Source organism: Canis lupus, chromosome 14, assembly GCF_003254725.2.
Source record: "Canis lupus dingo isolate Sandy chromosome 14, ASM325472v2, whole genome shotgun sequence".
NCBI lineage: Eukaryota > Metazoa > Chordata > Mammalia > Carnivora > Canidae > Canis > Canis lupus.
This window is the reverse complement of record NC_064256.1, coordinates 56009002-56023128: the sequence shown is the minus strand read 5'-3', so window position 1 is coordinate 56023128 and position 14127 is coordinate 56009002. Positions and strand designations below refer to the sequence as shown.

Genomic DNA, 14127 nt, shown 5'->3' with positions numbered 1-14127 from the left:
CTTTATCAGCTTTACATGTTCCCCCCCTTTACCGCTTAGTCATTCCTAATTAGCAGGAATCCAGGGGCTCTTTTGGGAATCCTTCCTCAACTCATCCAAGAATCCCAGGGACTCCCTGCTGGGTCGGTACTTCCACCTGCATTCCTGGAGAGTCTCTTGGGCCTATAGGCATCCTTGCTTCCGTGGCTTTTACAAGTATCGTGTCATCACTAAACACAGATCCTGTGGAGTCACAGGGACTCTGGCTCAAAAACCAGGGGACACCCTAGCTTGGCCAGATCTGTGCACAACCCAAAGTTCATGCTTGGGCTCCAAGTTTCCGGCTCTTCATTTCCACTCACAGCCATTGCCCTCGAAGAGTGACCGCACATCCTAGCAGCTGGGGCCGGAGGTTCCTCAGTCTCACCATGTGTTGTGCTGGAACTTTCCTTTTTTTGCCCATCCTGTATCACCAGCAGATACTCTCATGAGACATTCCCCTCTGGGGCTTTGGAGTCCTCTCATGCCAGCAGATGACTTGTTAGTGCCACCCTCTTAAAAACAGGATTCCCTAATTTCAACTCCGGAAGAAGAACATGAGGTCTTGAATTCATTCCCTAGAAGGCTCCAGAGCTCCTTTTGCAAACTGATAAGCCAAAAAAAATTTTTTTAATTATGACATCTTTTTCTTAGGCAAGGAGAGTCTGGTGCCTTTACATTAACATAGCTAAGCCCAGCCACACCAATGATTCCTCTCATAAGGAAAGGAGTCTGCTCCCACAAGAGGGACTTGGGTCTTCGTTCCAGAACCTTCTAGTCACGGCACCCAGATACGCCAGCCTCAACAGCTAATCTGGGCCCTCTGCACTCAGCCTCTCTTGACTTGAGCCTCTCAGCCCTCTGGGTGTGAAGTTTGTATTAAAGATACTCTTTTTAGGCACAAATGGTCCTTTTTAAACACAATCCATCTCCTACGGGCTCAGAGGAGAAGGGATCTGTTTTAATACTAGAAAAAACTGTTGAAAGGGGAGTAGAGCTCCACCCCCTTCCTATGTTTATAAGGAGATTTCAAGGGTAATTTTGATTATCCTTTGCCCTAAGTGCTGACCTTCGTACCTGCCTGTGGGTGAATGGGGACCGCTGAAATATAACGGGCGCCCTTCTAAGAATTGCAGTCCCATGCAGAGTCCGTCCCTCTCAGAGATCCCCGCAGGAGCCACATAAAATTAAAAAGAGAGCAATAGGTTCTTGCTCTTCTTTTAGCTCAGTGGTTGAGCATCTGCCTTGGGCCCAGGGCGTGACCCGGGGTCCTGGCATCGAGTCCCACATCCAGCCCCCCACAGGGAGCATGCTTCTCCCTCTGCCTGGGTCTCTGCCTCTCTCTGTCTCTCGTCAATAAATAAATTTTTTTAAATGTGTTTTTTTGGTTGAGGCCATGCAAATCTAAAATGCCTACCAGGCTGTGCCTCTACTGGTAAGCAGGGATCTTTTCTCTGGCCACTTTATCTTACAAGATGCTCATCACCGCCCTTATGGGGGTAAGCTAGTCCTGGGTGAGTCCTCTTGCACTGACAACCCTGGGCCTGGGGTCTGCATTGGCGACACCTTGGGGTCAGTAGAGAATGTCTGTGAGAGGGCATTAGAACAGATAACCAGAGATGCTAATTTTAAAAAAGTTTTTAAATACTAGGTCCCGGCCACACCCTCTACCACGCCACCCCCCCACCCCCCACCCCCGGCTGGCCCCACCCCCACCAGGACCCCGCTCTCTGCAAAAAAAATAATAAAATTAGGTCCTGTCCCAGATGAATTGAATCAGATACTCTGAAGATGGGCCCAGATGAGCTATTATTTAAAACTTCTCCTGGTGATTATGATGAAAACAAGTTAGAGAACCATTGACATCCATTATCCCAATTAACTCGTAGCCACACTGTTAACTAATTTGGACAAAGTAAAATACACAGCGTGCTCAGCATCACGATACTAAAACTGGCACAATACAGACCATATTGGCACTGCCTCTGCACGAGGATCAGGTGCAAATTCGTGAAGCATTCCATATTTTTTTAAAAAAGTAAAATATACAGCAGTAACGGGTTCCTTATCTCCAAATTTTTTCCCTGACTATGCCTTAAGTAGTTACCTCTTAATTCTAAATTTTCAACTTTGCTGATGATAATCCAGGATGAGACAGCAGAGCCTGGGGGCCCTGTGCTGTCACGGTCTGTTGGGAAGTGGGGCAGCGGGCCAGGTGGCGGGAAGTCGTTCCAGAATCCCCAGACCTGCTTCAAAGGGCAGCGTCATTATTCTGCTAGTTTTCTACATCCCAAAACTTCAGAATTATCTAAGTTCTGCTTCTCAGGCAAGATCTGTGTCTATCCATTCTCATTCATTCTATCCTTCCTTTTCTTTCTCATTGTCACCACCTAGACCGAGGCCCTGCTCACCTCACTTCTAAATGACTATAATTCACACTGAGCCCCGCTGGCCCAGATGCCTCTCTCTATAAATCATCTTGCTTGCTCCAAACAACCCTCCATTTCACTGCCATATCCCAAAATTTTCACTGGTTCCCATTACCTAAAAGGCCCAGACCCCTTGCCCCTCCATAAATTAGCCCGAACCACCTTTCCAAGTCTATCTGCACCTTCCTAGTCAAGCTGCTCACGGCTGGCTGGATGCACAAGCACATTTTCAGCAAACACTGTGCATCGTGGGAAGGGCAGGGCTTCGCCATTGGACAGCCCTGTGGGCAGACCCTGTCCACCCCGCGTGCTGGGCCAGCACGGTGGTGGTGGTGGTGGGGTACTTAGCCTAGGTGAGTCATGGAACTCACCGCCTAAGGCCACAGTAAGGACTCATGAGTGAGTGGGCAAAACGATACCAAGTGGCCCCTTGGACGTAGTAGATATTATTACCATTTGGCCTAAATTATTTTCCCGGCTCGTAGTCGACCCTGTTTCCATTCCTTCCAGGACTGGTTATTAGACTGCTGTCTCTGGGTCTCAAACCCACCCTTCTGGGCTGGGCTGGGGGCTGGACCCAGGCTGGACCCAGGCTGCACACCCCTGTTCCGTTTCGCCAGCTGCTCCTTGGCAGCTCTTCCAGAAGGAGGCACTGCAGGGACACCGCGAGGGGTAGGGCCGTCCAGCAAGAGTTCCTTCTGCAGCGGGAGCTCATCCCGTGTGCAGGTCCTCCCCCGCCCCCATCCTCGCTGTGGCTCTAAGAGGCACCAGCACCATCCTGCAGGACCCCTGTACCAGCTCTGGGACCTCTTCTCCAAGGTTCTAACTTCTGATCCAACCTTTGCTCTCGGTTCCCCACCCCCTACGGGCTGCTGCTCTTTCCCCAACTTCCTGCCTCTGAAATACCTCCGAGGCCCCTTTATGTCTCTAGAACCTGGTCTCGAACTCTCCCCATTAAAGAGTCTCTGTTAACACAGCGGGTACGCTGCTTGTTTCCTAGCGGGCCCCTGGCTGATCCTCTTGCCAGCGCTTCCCGGCTTCCAGGTGAACACACACCTCGTGGCCGGAAGGCCTGCATGGCCACGCACCCCGCGAACTCTCACACACCCCCAGATCCCTACAGAGGACGGATGGGGTGGCCTTGGGATACATTTCTGATCTGATTCTCTCATCTTATCATCGAAGCAGCTGAGGCCCGAGAGTCAGAGCAGGGCCTCCACCGGGCTCTCCTGCCCGCCCTCTGGCCCACAGGTACTTGGCCTTCAACCACCTGAGGCCCTGCAACGTCTCCTCAATCACCACCCAAGCAGGTCACTTAGCTGAGACCCTGTGACTTCGCTTTAGGCATCTTTAGAAAGTGACGCTCCTCTGCGAGTCGCTAGGCTCAAAGGGCACTGAGCTCTGTGCTACACGCCGGGCGCCCCAGCGGCCTCCTCGGGAGGACTCCAGATCGAGTCCGGGGAATGAATGATCTAATTAGCCCCAACCTTTGAGCATAAGTGACGTCTACATCTCTCATGTGTTCTAGATTATTGCTAGCAATAATCAACACCTGAATCCAACAGACGTCGGAGAAGAGGGTTCGGCCTTCATAGATGCTGGAAGGTCTCCTGTTGGCCTCTTATACACAGCACAACGGAAGCTCTAACTGGATTCGATAAGAACGCGCATCCTACTAATTAGACAGGAAGTTCACATAAATTCACGGCACAGTTTTATCAGGTGACGTTTCCTCATTGATAGAATCTAATACTAAAAGTCATAAATAAGTCTTAAATAGGACAAAACATTTTAAAGTACAGTTTTCAATTTTTTTCCATAAATTTGGCTCTAATAAAATAACCTTAAATTATGCAAAAAGGATAGTAATTGCAGTATAGGGAGCGACGGACCCAGTGAGATTTTTTTTTTTTTCCAGCAATTTCTGGAGCAGTGCGTGGCTGTGACAGCCTGCCACGGGACAACACGACGACTCAGGGAGTGTGAACTGATCGTTGCCACGGTCCACACCTTCTATACATGCTTTCCCTGCCCCGTCTCAACTTCTCTTCCAAAGAAGGGAGGCTCTGCCTTGGGGTCGGGCTGTGGAGACAAGTCATGGCAACGCGTGGCAGCTGAGTGATGACAATGAAGAAGGGCGGGAGGGTGCCCAGGAGGAGGCCGGGTCTCTCCCCAGAGCAAGGCAATTGAAGATCAATCGGTTCACACAACTTTGGCCTGTGCTAATTTCTTTATATTGATTTGGAAAGTTTCAATTGGAGATTTTAGCCAGATAATTCATTTCTTTCTCTGCTTGTTTTTGCATTTGAATTTTGGCCAACCTTAGAATTTAGGGATAAAGTGTCCAGTGGAGCAGAAAAGCATTCGGAGAAAATATTTAGGGCAAACATATATTTAAACGCACCTGTGTGCTGGATGCTGAAGGGCCTAGGGCAGCGCTTCCCAGACTTTGCTCCCTATTAGAACTACCCGGGCAGCTCGAGAAATGAAACGCGCCCCCTGACGCCTGGCTGCGCTCCATCCCGACTCAGCCACGATGTCTGGGCAAACCAATAGTCTTGAAATCATCTCCCCAGGTGATTTCAAGGCACAGAGAAGATTGGGAACAACTGGTCTAGAGCAAAGACACTGAGCTCGGGGGTAACCCAGCCCCGGTCCATGCTCTCATTCTTCCACTCCCCGAGCTGTGTGACCTCGGGGAGAAGTAAAACCCCTAGAAGTAACTAGGGCCAGAAGTTACCCCCTAAGGAGAAACAGGAGAAGCAACTGCTGTCCGGGGAGGATCAAAGGAGGCTTCACAGAAAAGATGACCGTCGACCTGAATGTTGACCCGCGGGACCATTTGGGGTGGCAGAGAGTGAAGAGATATATCTGACAGAAGGAATAGCAGGTGGGGGCGTGGGATAAAGAAAAACGGGTTCGAGGAACAACGGGGAGGCCCACGCGGCCGGAGCGAGCGGCACCAACGGCGCGGTGGGCAGGGCGCCGGGGATACCACGGAGGCCTTTGGCCTCCCAAGAAGCCTGGGCCTTTCCCTGCTCACCATGAGCAACCAGCGCTATCTCTGAGGCAGGGACAGGATGATCAAATCTCTGTTTTTAAGCGAAAAGCGAGGAGTTTAGAGGTGGGCGAACCAGGAAGATGGCGGCGGCAGTGGAGCTGGGGGACGGAGTAGGCCCCGAATCACAGACCGGACACCAGCCGCGCGGCCGCCGGGAGCATGAGCTGCTGATGACCCGGGGCGTCACCCTCTAAGGTTCCTACGTACGTGGCTGGTCGGTAGGGTCATGTGCACAAGACGGGTGACTTTTAGGGTGAAGACTCCGAGTTCAGTTGGAGACAGGCCAAGTGTGAAGTGAGGTGTCCCACTCGCGGTGGGAAAGGTAGGCCACGCTCAGAGGAGTTGGGGGAGTCAGCGTGGGCGGGGGAGCGACCGGCGTGTGGGTGAGGCTGAGGCTGAGGGGGAGAATGACAGGCCGCCGGGAGGGAAGCAAAGCAAGAAGGCCTCCCGGGACCAAGAGGAGAACCTCGGGAGAGGCCCGCATTTAGAGAGCGACAAAGGAAATCGGGTCAGAGAGCCCAAGGAGAAGCCGGGGAAGGAGAGTCATGAAGGTCACAAGAGGAGGCTTCCCGGGGCCGTGTGGGCAGATTGGGATTAGGGGACGGGCAGTCGTCGTTTTCCTTTGAAAAAGTAGGACGTGTGGGGACCGCATCTGGGGGTTGGAGAGGGAATGTGGGACCGTGTTGGGCATAAACTCTGTCAAGAAGAGGGTGGGGAGATGGTGAACGGTGGCCTCGGGGAGAGGGAAGGCTGGAGCGGCACTGGCTTCTGTGGACGTATTGCGCCACGCGTTGAAATCCACGACGAGGACACCGACAGGAGGCAGCAGAGAGAGAGGAAAAACGGGTGCGGTGGTGTCCTGGGGAGAGGGAGCAGGTGAGCGAGTGCGGCTCGAAGCGGGGCTGGGCCCAAGGGGGAGACACCCGAGCCTGGGAGTTAATGCACCGTTAATGAAACGCATTTTTAAATGGGCTGTGGGACCTGGCTGGAGGGAGAAGGGCCCAGGGAGGGCGAGGGCAGGGCGCTGGGGGCAGCCGGGGGACAGCTGGGGGCAGGCGGGGGCAGGCGGGGGCAGCCGGGGGCAGGCGGCCGGCCCGTGGGCGGGACACGAACCCGACACAGGCTGCCTGGGAGCAGGTAAGGAAGGGCCTGGAGCCCAGGCTGCCTCAGGAAGGGAGGTGAGGCCTCCAGATTTGGGGGATGAGGCTTCGGGACGGGGGTCAAAGCCAGGGCACAATGCGATTAGCACTGAGAAGTGGCCCCTAAGCTCTGGGACATGGAGCTTTTTTTTTCACATGCTGTTTTCATTATGTTTCGGAGGGACAGGGGGTGGGACGGGGAGGCAGGGGCAGGGCCGGGCCTGTGGGTGTGAGCGGCGGTGGGCAAGGGCCCCGCCCTCGTGTGCCCGGCCGAGGGGGAGCTGCTTCTAGAGAGTTCTGCAGGCGCCTCCGGGAGGCGAGAGGCGTGTGTCCTTGTCCCAGGACGCACGAGGACAGCCTCCCCTGGACAGAAGCACGGCGACGCGACCATCGAGAATGTTCGAGAGGCTCTTCTGAGGGCAACAAGTGGAAATGCACTGGAAACAGCACCAAAAGGGGCAGCGGGTTCCAGGAAGCCAGAAACCCGGTGGAATCGCCGCGCGGGCAGCAAAGGCGGCGAGGCTTTCAACGGACCGACGTCCTTCTAGATGCCGGAGGCCACCAAGCTCTCCGTCCGCTTCCCCTCCGGGCCGTGGCCTCACCTGCCTAGTCGCCTGGCCTCGCCTTCCCTCGCCCGCTCGCTCCTCACCTGCTGATCCCCGGCCCGGCCGGCGGCGCCACCCAGAGACTGACCCTGGCACGGGGCGGGTGGCGGCGGGCAGGTGTCCAGGCGGGTTGCAGCTCCCAGGGATGTCTCCCCCGCCTCGTGTCTCCCCCACCCCGTATCTCTCTCCCCGCCCCGTCTCTGCCCCCCCGGGTCTCTCTGCGCCCCCATGTCTCTCCCATCCATGTCTCTCTCCCCCCATGTCTCTCTCCCCCCCACCCCGGTCTTCCCCCCCCCAGGTCTCTCCCAGTCCGTGTCTCCCCCCCATCTCTCTCCCCACCAGGTCTCTCCCCCCACCGCCAGGTCTCTCTCCCCCCCATGTCTCTCTCCCTCCGCCGGGTGTCTGCCCCTCCCGGGTCTCTGCCCCCCCCCGTCTCTCCGATCCACATCTCTCTCTCCCCCCATGTCTCTCTCCCTCCGCCGGGTGTCTGCCCCTCCCGGGTCTCTGCCCCCCCCCGTCTCTCCGATCCACATCTCTCTCTCCCCCCGTGTCTCTTTCCCCCACCCAGGTCTCTCCCCCCAGGTCTCTCCTGGCCCGTGTCTCTCCCCTCCGTGTCTCCCCCCCCATATCTCTCTCCCCCCCCACATGCCCCCGCCCTGTGTCTCCTCCCATGTCTCCCCGTGTCCCCCCGCGGCAGGTGGCCATCCCCAGGCCTGCCCCCCCCCAGCTAGTGCCCCCCTCCAGCAGAGGCCAGCTCCGGGGAGGCTCGGCGGCAGGGCAGCGGCGGGTGGCAGCGCGGGGGACAGGGCCGCGCCCGCCGGTCGCCCCGAGTCTGCAGGATGCCCAGCACATGCACCCTCCTTCTCCAAGGCCTGCGTGATCCCCCCGAGGAGCCCGGAGCCCCCGAGGGCGCAGAGGCAAGCGTAGAAGGCCTGGCGGGTCAGGGGGCGAGGAAGGGAGCACGGAGGGACGGGGACACGTCTAAAGGACACAGCCCCGGGGCCACCCCTCGGCCGCCAGTGTAGCTAGTGGTCCTGCTGGGCTCCCTCCTCCTGGTGACACCAGGTCGTGGGTCCTTCAGATACAGATAAACCAGGAATGAATTGCAAGTCAATGGAAGGCGGCAAGTTGGTGTCAGAGTCCTGCCCTCCTACTCATTAGGGGGACGGGGGAGGGGACAGGGTCACACCTTCGTGACCAGCGATTGTGCACCCGGAGGGCACAGGTCGCCCGAGTGATGGGGAAGCCCATGCGTGACCGGGGAGCTGTCCTGAGCCATCGGGCCCCCGGGGAAGCCCACGAGGCCGGCCCTCAGGCTGCGGCCCGTCGGGGCTTTGACGCTCAGGGGAGTCTGAGCAGCTGCTTCACACGGAGGAAAACTGAGGGGGCAGCGGCGCTGCGCGACTGTGCTGCGGTGGATCGTTGGGCCAGGAACACACGCGCGAGCGCGGCCGCTGGGGAGGGCCGGGGACTGCTGGGTTCTCCGGTTTGGGGAGGACGCCGCGGTTAAGTAGAGGCACGTCCCGTCGGCAGGAGATACACACTGAGGTGTCGGAGGCGGACGCGGCCCCGGTCAGCAGCCAAGTCTCAGGAAAGGGCCTTCGGACAGACAGACGACAGGTGGCACTCCCCACTTCTCTGCACTTTTTTGTTTCACGGGCTTAAAAACCATAAACCATAGAAAGATCAGTCTCTGAGTTTAAAAAAAGGGAGCATTGCTTTAGGGTATGTAATGGGTTGAATGGGGGCCCCCAACAAAGTCTGTCCACATCGCGGAACCTGTAGGCGCTTTGCAGCTGCAGTGATGTTAAGGCTGTCGCACGAGGGCACCCCGGCCTGTCCGAGCGGCCCTAAGCCCGATGACTAGCGTCCTTGCAAGAGACACCCAGACACACAGAGGACAAGCCAGGTGGAGGCGGAGACACAGATTGGGGTGCAGCAGCCCCAGGCCAACGTACACCCAGAGCCACTTTTCCCAGGAATGATAAAAGGCATGCAAGGACTCTCCCGAGACCCCCGAGGGGGCGCACAGCCCCCCTGACACCTCGATTGCAGACTTCGGCCTCCAGAACCAGAAAAAAGATATTTCTATTGTTTTAAGCCACCCGGTTGGTGGTAATTTGTTACCAGCCCAGGGAACGAATGCAGGATGCTTTTCCCCTGTAATGTCGTTGGGGATGGAAAACTAAGTAGACTGAAAACAAGCTGTGCTTTTGGGGGGTCTTTGCCAACCGGGGCGCTGGAAGCCAGGGGGCACGTTCACGCTCTCAGGGCCATGCTGCGCTCCTGAGAAAGGTGGCTTTCCGGGTCCCACCACCGCCAAGCTCCACATCTGACTCCCCCCTCCCCCCCGCCCCCGTGGCCACGTTGGGTGCCAAAGCTCTAGCGTGCTGGGGCGCTTCCCGAGGCAGTCCTTCGCAATCAGGAGGGGTTTGGACGCCCGGAGGACATTTGACAATTTCTGGACACAGTTTGGGTTGTCATAACTGTGGGATGGGGGTTGCTACTGGCATCCGGTGGGTAGAGGCTGGGGATGTTGCTAAATATTTTATGATGTGCAGGACCGTCCCTCACCACAATTATCTGGCCTGCAACGTCAACAGCGACGAGGTCAAGAAGCCCAGTTCTAAGGGAACAGCTTCCTTTTTTGTTCTACGAAGGCTACTCACACTTCTCCGTCGGGGTAAGAACAGGAGAAGGAAGGAGGAGGCATTCCACAAATCCTTCGGGACGCTTTTTTTTGTTACTGTGGTAAGAAAAGATAACATGAAATTTACTCTCTTGACAAATTTTTGGGTGCGCAGGACAGTATTGCTAACTGTAAGGGCTGTGTTGTAGAGCAGATCTCTGGAGTGTCTTCATCTTGCATAACCGAAACTTTATACCCTTTTAAAAACAGCAATTTGTGGGGGGGGGCACCTGGGTGGCTCAGTCAGTGGAGCATCTGCCTTCGGGGCAGGTCATGATCTCAGGGTCCTGGGATGGAGCCCGGCATGGGGCTCTCTGCTCAGCGGGGAGTCTGCTTCTCCCTCTGCCCCTCCCCTGCTCATGCTCGCTCGCTCTCTCTCTCATTTGCTCTTTCAAATAAATGAATAAAAACTAAAAACAAAACAAAAAACAGCAACTCCCCATTTCCCCCTCTCCCTATCCCCTGACAACCACCATTCTACTCTCTGCTTCTCTGAGTTAGGCTACTCTGGATCCTCATATAAAGGCATCTGCTCTGACCAGCTTACTTCGCCTGGAATAATGTCCCCAGGGCTCACCCACGTTGTCACATAAGCCAAGATTCCTTTCCTATTTCAGGCTAAATAGAAGTTCATTATATACGTAGACCACAATTTCCTTATCCGTTCGTCTGTTGATAGACGTTGAGGTTGTCTCCACCTCTAGGCCTTCGTGAAAATGCTACAGCGAACCTAGGAGTGCAGACACCTCTTCAAGATCCTGATTTTAATTCTTTTGAATAAATACCCGGCCGTGGAATTCCTGGGTATTTACTACCCAATTCCTGGGTATTTACTACCTATGGTAGTTCTATTTTTGACTTTTTGAGGAGCCTCCATGCTGTTCTCCACAGCAGCTGTTCCGGTTTGCATTCCCACTAACACTGTACGATTTTCTGATTTCTCTACACCTTACTGACACTATTTATCTTTTGGGGTTTTTTTGATAATAGCTAACCTAACAGAATATTTCTCTGGGGTTTTTATTTTATTATTTTGTTTTTGTCTCATTGATTTTGAATTGCATTTCCCTGATGATACTGAACACCTTCTCATATACTCATTGGCCATCTGTCTTCTTCAGAGAAATGTCTGTTTAAACCCTTTGCTCATTTTTATTTTTTTAAAAGATTTTATTTATTTATTCATGAGAATACACAGAGAGGAAGAGAGAGAGGCAGAGACACAGGCAGAGGGAGAAGCAGGCTCCATGCAGGGAGCCTGATGTGGGACTCGATCCCGGGTCTCCAGGATCAGGCCCTGGGCTGAAGGCGGTGCTAAACCCCTGAGCCACCCGGGCTGCCCCCTTTGCTCATTTTTTTTTTTAAGATTGATTGATTGATTGATTTATGAGAGAGAGAGAGAAAGAGAGAGGCAGAGACACAGGAGGAAGGAGAAGCAGTCTCCATGGCAGGAGCCGGACATGGGACTCGATCCCGGGACTCCAGGATCGCGCCCTGGGCCAAAGGCAGGCGCCAAACCGATGAGCCCCCCAGGGATCCCCCTTTTGCTCATTTTTAAATCAAGTTATTTGTTCTTTTGCTATTGACTTGCATGAGTTCTTTATAGATTTTGGATATTAAACCCTTATCGGTTATATGGTTTGCAAGAATTTTCCGTCATTCTGCAGGTTGTCTGTTCACTTTGTTGACGGTTTCCTGTACAGACCAGAAGCTTTTCAGTTGGATATCATCCCACTTGTCTATATTTGCATCTGTTGCTTTTGGTTTTGGTGTCATATCCAAGAGGTCATTGCTAAGACCGATGTCATGAAGCTTTCCCTCTGTGTTGTCTTCTAGGAGTCTTGCAGTTTCAAGTCCTACTTTTAAGTCTTTGATCCATCTTGAGTTGGTCATTGTGTACAGTCTAAGACGAGGATGCAATTTTATTCATTTGTCTGTGTATCTCCAGTTTTCTCAGTCCCACTCATTGAAGAGACTCTCCTTCTTCCCACTGTGTATTCCTGGCACCCACGAGAGTTTCAGTTGACTGTGTATGCACGGGTTGATTCAGTTTAATTGAATATAGGTCTTTATGCTGTCTTTTTATGTTTTTAAAAAATATTTTATTTATTTATTTCTCAGAGACAGCGTGAGTGCATACAAGCGGCAGGGAGGGGCAGAGGGAGAGGGAGAAGCAGACTCCCCGCTGAGCACGAAGCCTCATGAGGGCCTCAATCCCAGGACCCTGAGATCATGACCTGAGCCACCGGCAGACGCTTAACTGAGCCACCCAGGTGCCCCAGTACCATGCTGTCTTATTGTGACTTTGTAATATATTTTTATACCAGGAAGTGTGATGCTTCCAGCTTTATTCTTCTTTCTCAAGAGTGTATTTGGTATTTGGATTCTTTTAGGATTGCTTTTTCTATTTCTGTAAAAAAAAAAAAAAAAAAATGCCGCTGGTATTTTGATAGGGATTGCACTAAATTTATAGGTCATTTTGGGTAGTATGAACATTTTAATGTTATTAAATCTTCCAATTTATGAACATGAGATGTCTTTCCATTTGTTTGCATCTTCTTTAATTCTTTTCGTCAACGTTTTATGTTTTGAAATACTAAGTCTTTAATCTCCTTGGTTAAGTTTATTCTTAAATATTTTATTATTTTTGGTAAATGGGGTTATTTTCTTAACTTCTTTTTTGATAGTTCATTGTTAGCCTTCTGGACTATATGTCCTCTGGTTCCAGATGTCTGTGGTCTACAGTAGGATGCGGGCTATGACACTGACTTAATTAAGTAGGATATAGGAACAAGGAGAAGATCTGGGATTTCTCAGGAGTCCCAGCCTCACACCTCTCTTTCTTTTTTTTTTTTTTAATATTTTATTTATTTATTCATGACAGAGAGAGAGAGAGAGAGAGAGACAGGCAGAGGGAGAGGGAGAGGGAGAGAAGCAGGTGCATGCAGGGAGCCTGACATGGGACTCGATCCCGAGTCTCCAGGATCACACCCCAGGCCGAAGGCAGCGCCAAACCGCTGGGCCACCAGGGCTGCCCTCCTCACACCTTTCTTGAACTTGACCTCTCACATATGCAGAGAGTTTTCAGGCGACTACCGTAAATGGGCTCTGAACACACTCAAAGACAAAGTTCGATTCTGACCACCAAACTACATTGTACCCAGAGGGCCAGTATCCAAGCCATGAGCTCTGAGAGCCTAAGTTCTCACATGATGCAGCCTGAGAGGAAAACACTCCGAGGACCCTAGTCACCTCTCTCTCTACCCAGTCCTTCCTCCTTCCTTTGCTCAGCATTTGCTGCCCACAACCAATGCAAACAATACACTAAACATTGGGAACACAAAGATAAATAAGTTAATCATTTGATAGAGAAGTTATGAGCGCCGTCAATGGCATCAACAGTGGGAGAGTTTTTGTTTGTTTGTTTGTTTTTTAAAGCTTCCTATACATGACGGGGAAAATCAAATCAGGATTCAGATATGTCACAGGAGAGATGAAGAAACCTCCTGGAGGCATAAAATAGAAACAAATATCTCAAAGCTTGTTCCAGTCCTTCCTGCAGCAGAAAATTGGGATCCGTAGAGCTCCTAATTTCTGAAAGTCCAAGGTGCTTTTTAAGTATCTGCTGAGACCTTCCCAAACTAAAAGAATCTAGAGATATTTTCTAAGGCAAGTATACATTTAAGTCCTGAAAAATCTACACGTGGAGAACATTTCTTGCTGAAATTCAAATATAACTTATGAGTCCTGCTGTGGATGCTATCCGGCCCCTTGAGTCTCAGGCTGTCAGTAGAAATAACTGCAGTGGAGCAAGACAGAGAAATTAGGGCCTGGGGCAGCTGTCATGACTCACATTCACTGTTCTTACTTGGATCATGTAGGAAAAGCAGGTGGATTACCTGAATGATCCTTTTAAGACATGTCTTTGGCTAAAGTGACCCGCGATTGTTGGGCAATCTCATTTGACACTTTGATTTAAGTAGATGATTAAAATACCGACTTGCCTATACTTTGGCTATTTTTAGATTCTAACATTGTCCAGAAACCAAGACAAATGTGCAAATATGGGCAAAGATACCCGAAGGAGAGGAGTACAGAGGAGGGGGGGCTCTGCCGTCCTTGCATAGGAAATGGCAATCCCGGTGCCAAACGCCGATACCCTTTCCGGTGACAGCTGTGGGCCCAT

The 14127-nt window shown here is 52.6% G+C and overlaps 1 long non-coding RNA gene and 1 other non-coding gene across 3 annotated transcripts; both read left to right on the top strand.

Annotated features, from left to right (window-relative positions):
• Positions 1–1945: 1945 nt before the first annotated feature.
• Positions 1946–2048, top strand: LOC112670934 (U6 spliceosomal RNA). The gene has a single exon (XR_003143310.1). It is a non-coding gene; the product is annotated as a U6 spliceosomal RNA (small nuclear RNA).
• Positions 2049–4987: 2939 nt separating this feature from the next.
• LOC118350543 (uncharacterized) lies at positions 4988–12419 on the top strand. 2 transcript variants are annotated; one of them, XR_004804502.2, is made up of 3 exons: positions 4988–5830; positions 9814–10003; positions 12063–12419. It is a non-coding gene; the product is annotated as an uncharacterized LOC118350543 (long non-coding RNA). The 2 variants fall into 2 exon arrangements; XR_007402141.1 differs by lacking the exon at positions 4988–5830 and adding an exon at positions 8481–8872.
• The last annotated feature ends 1708 nt before the right edge of the window (positions 12420–14127 follow it).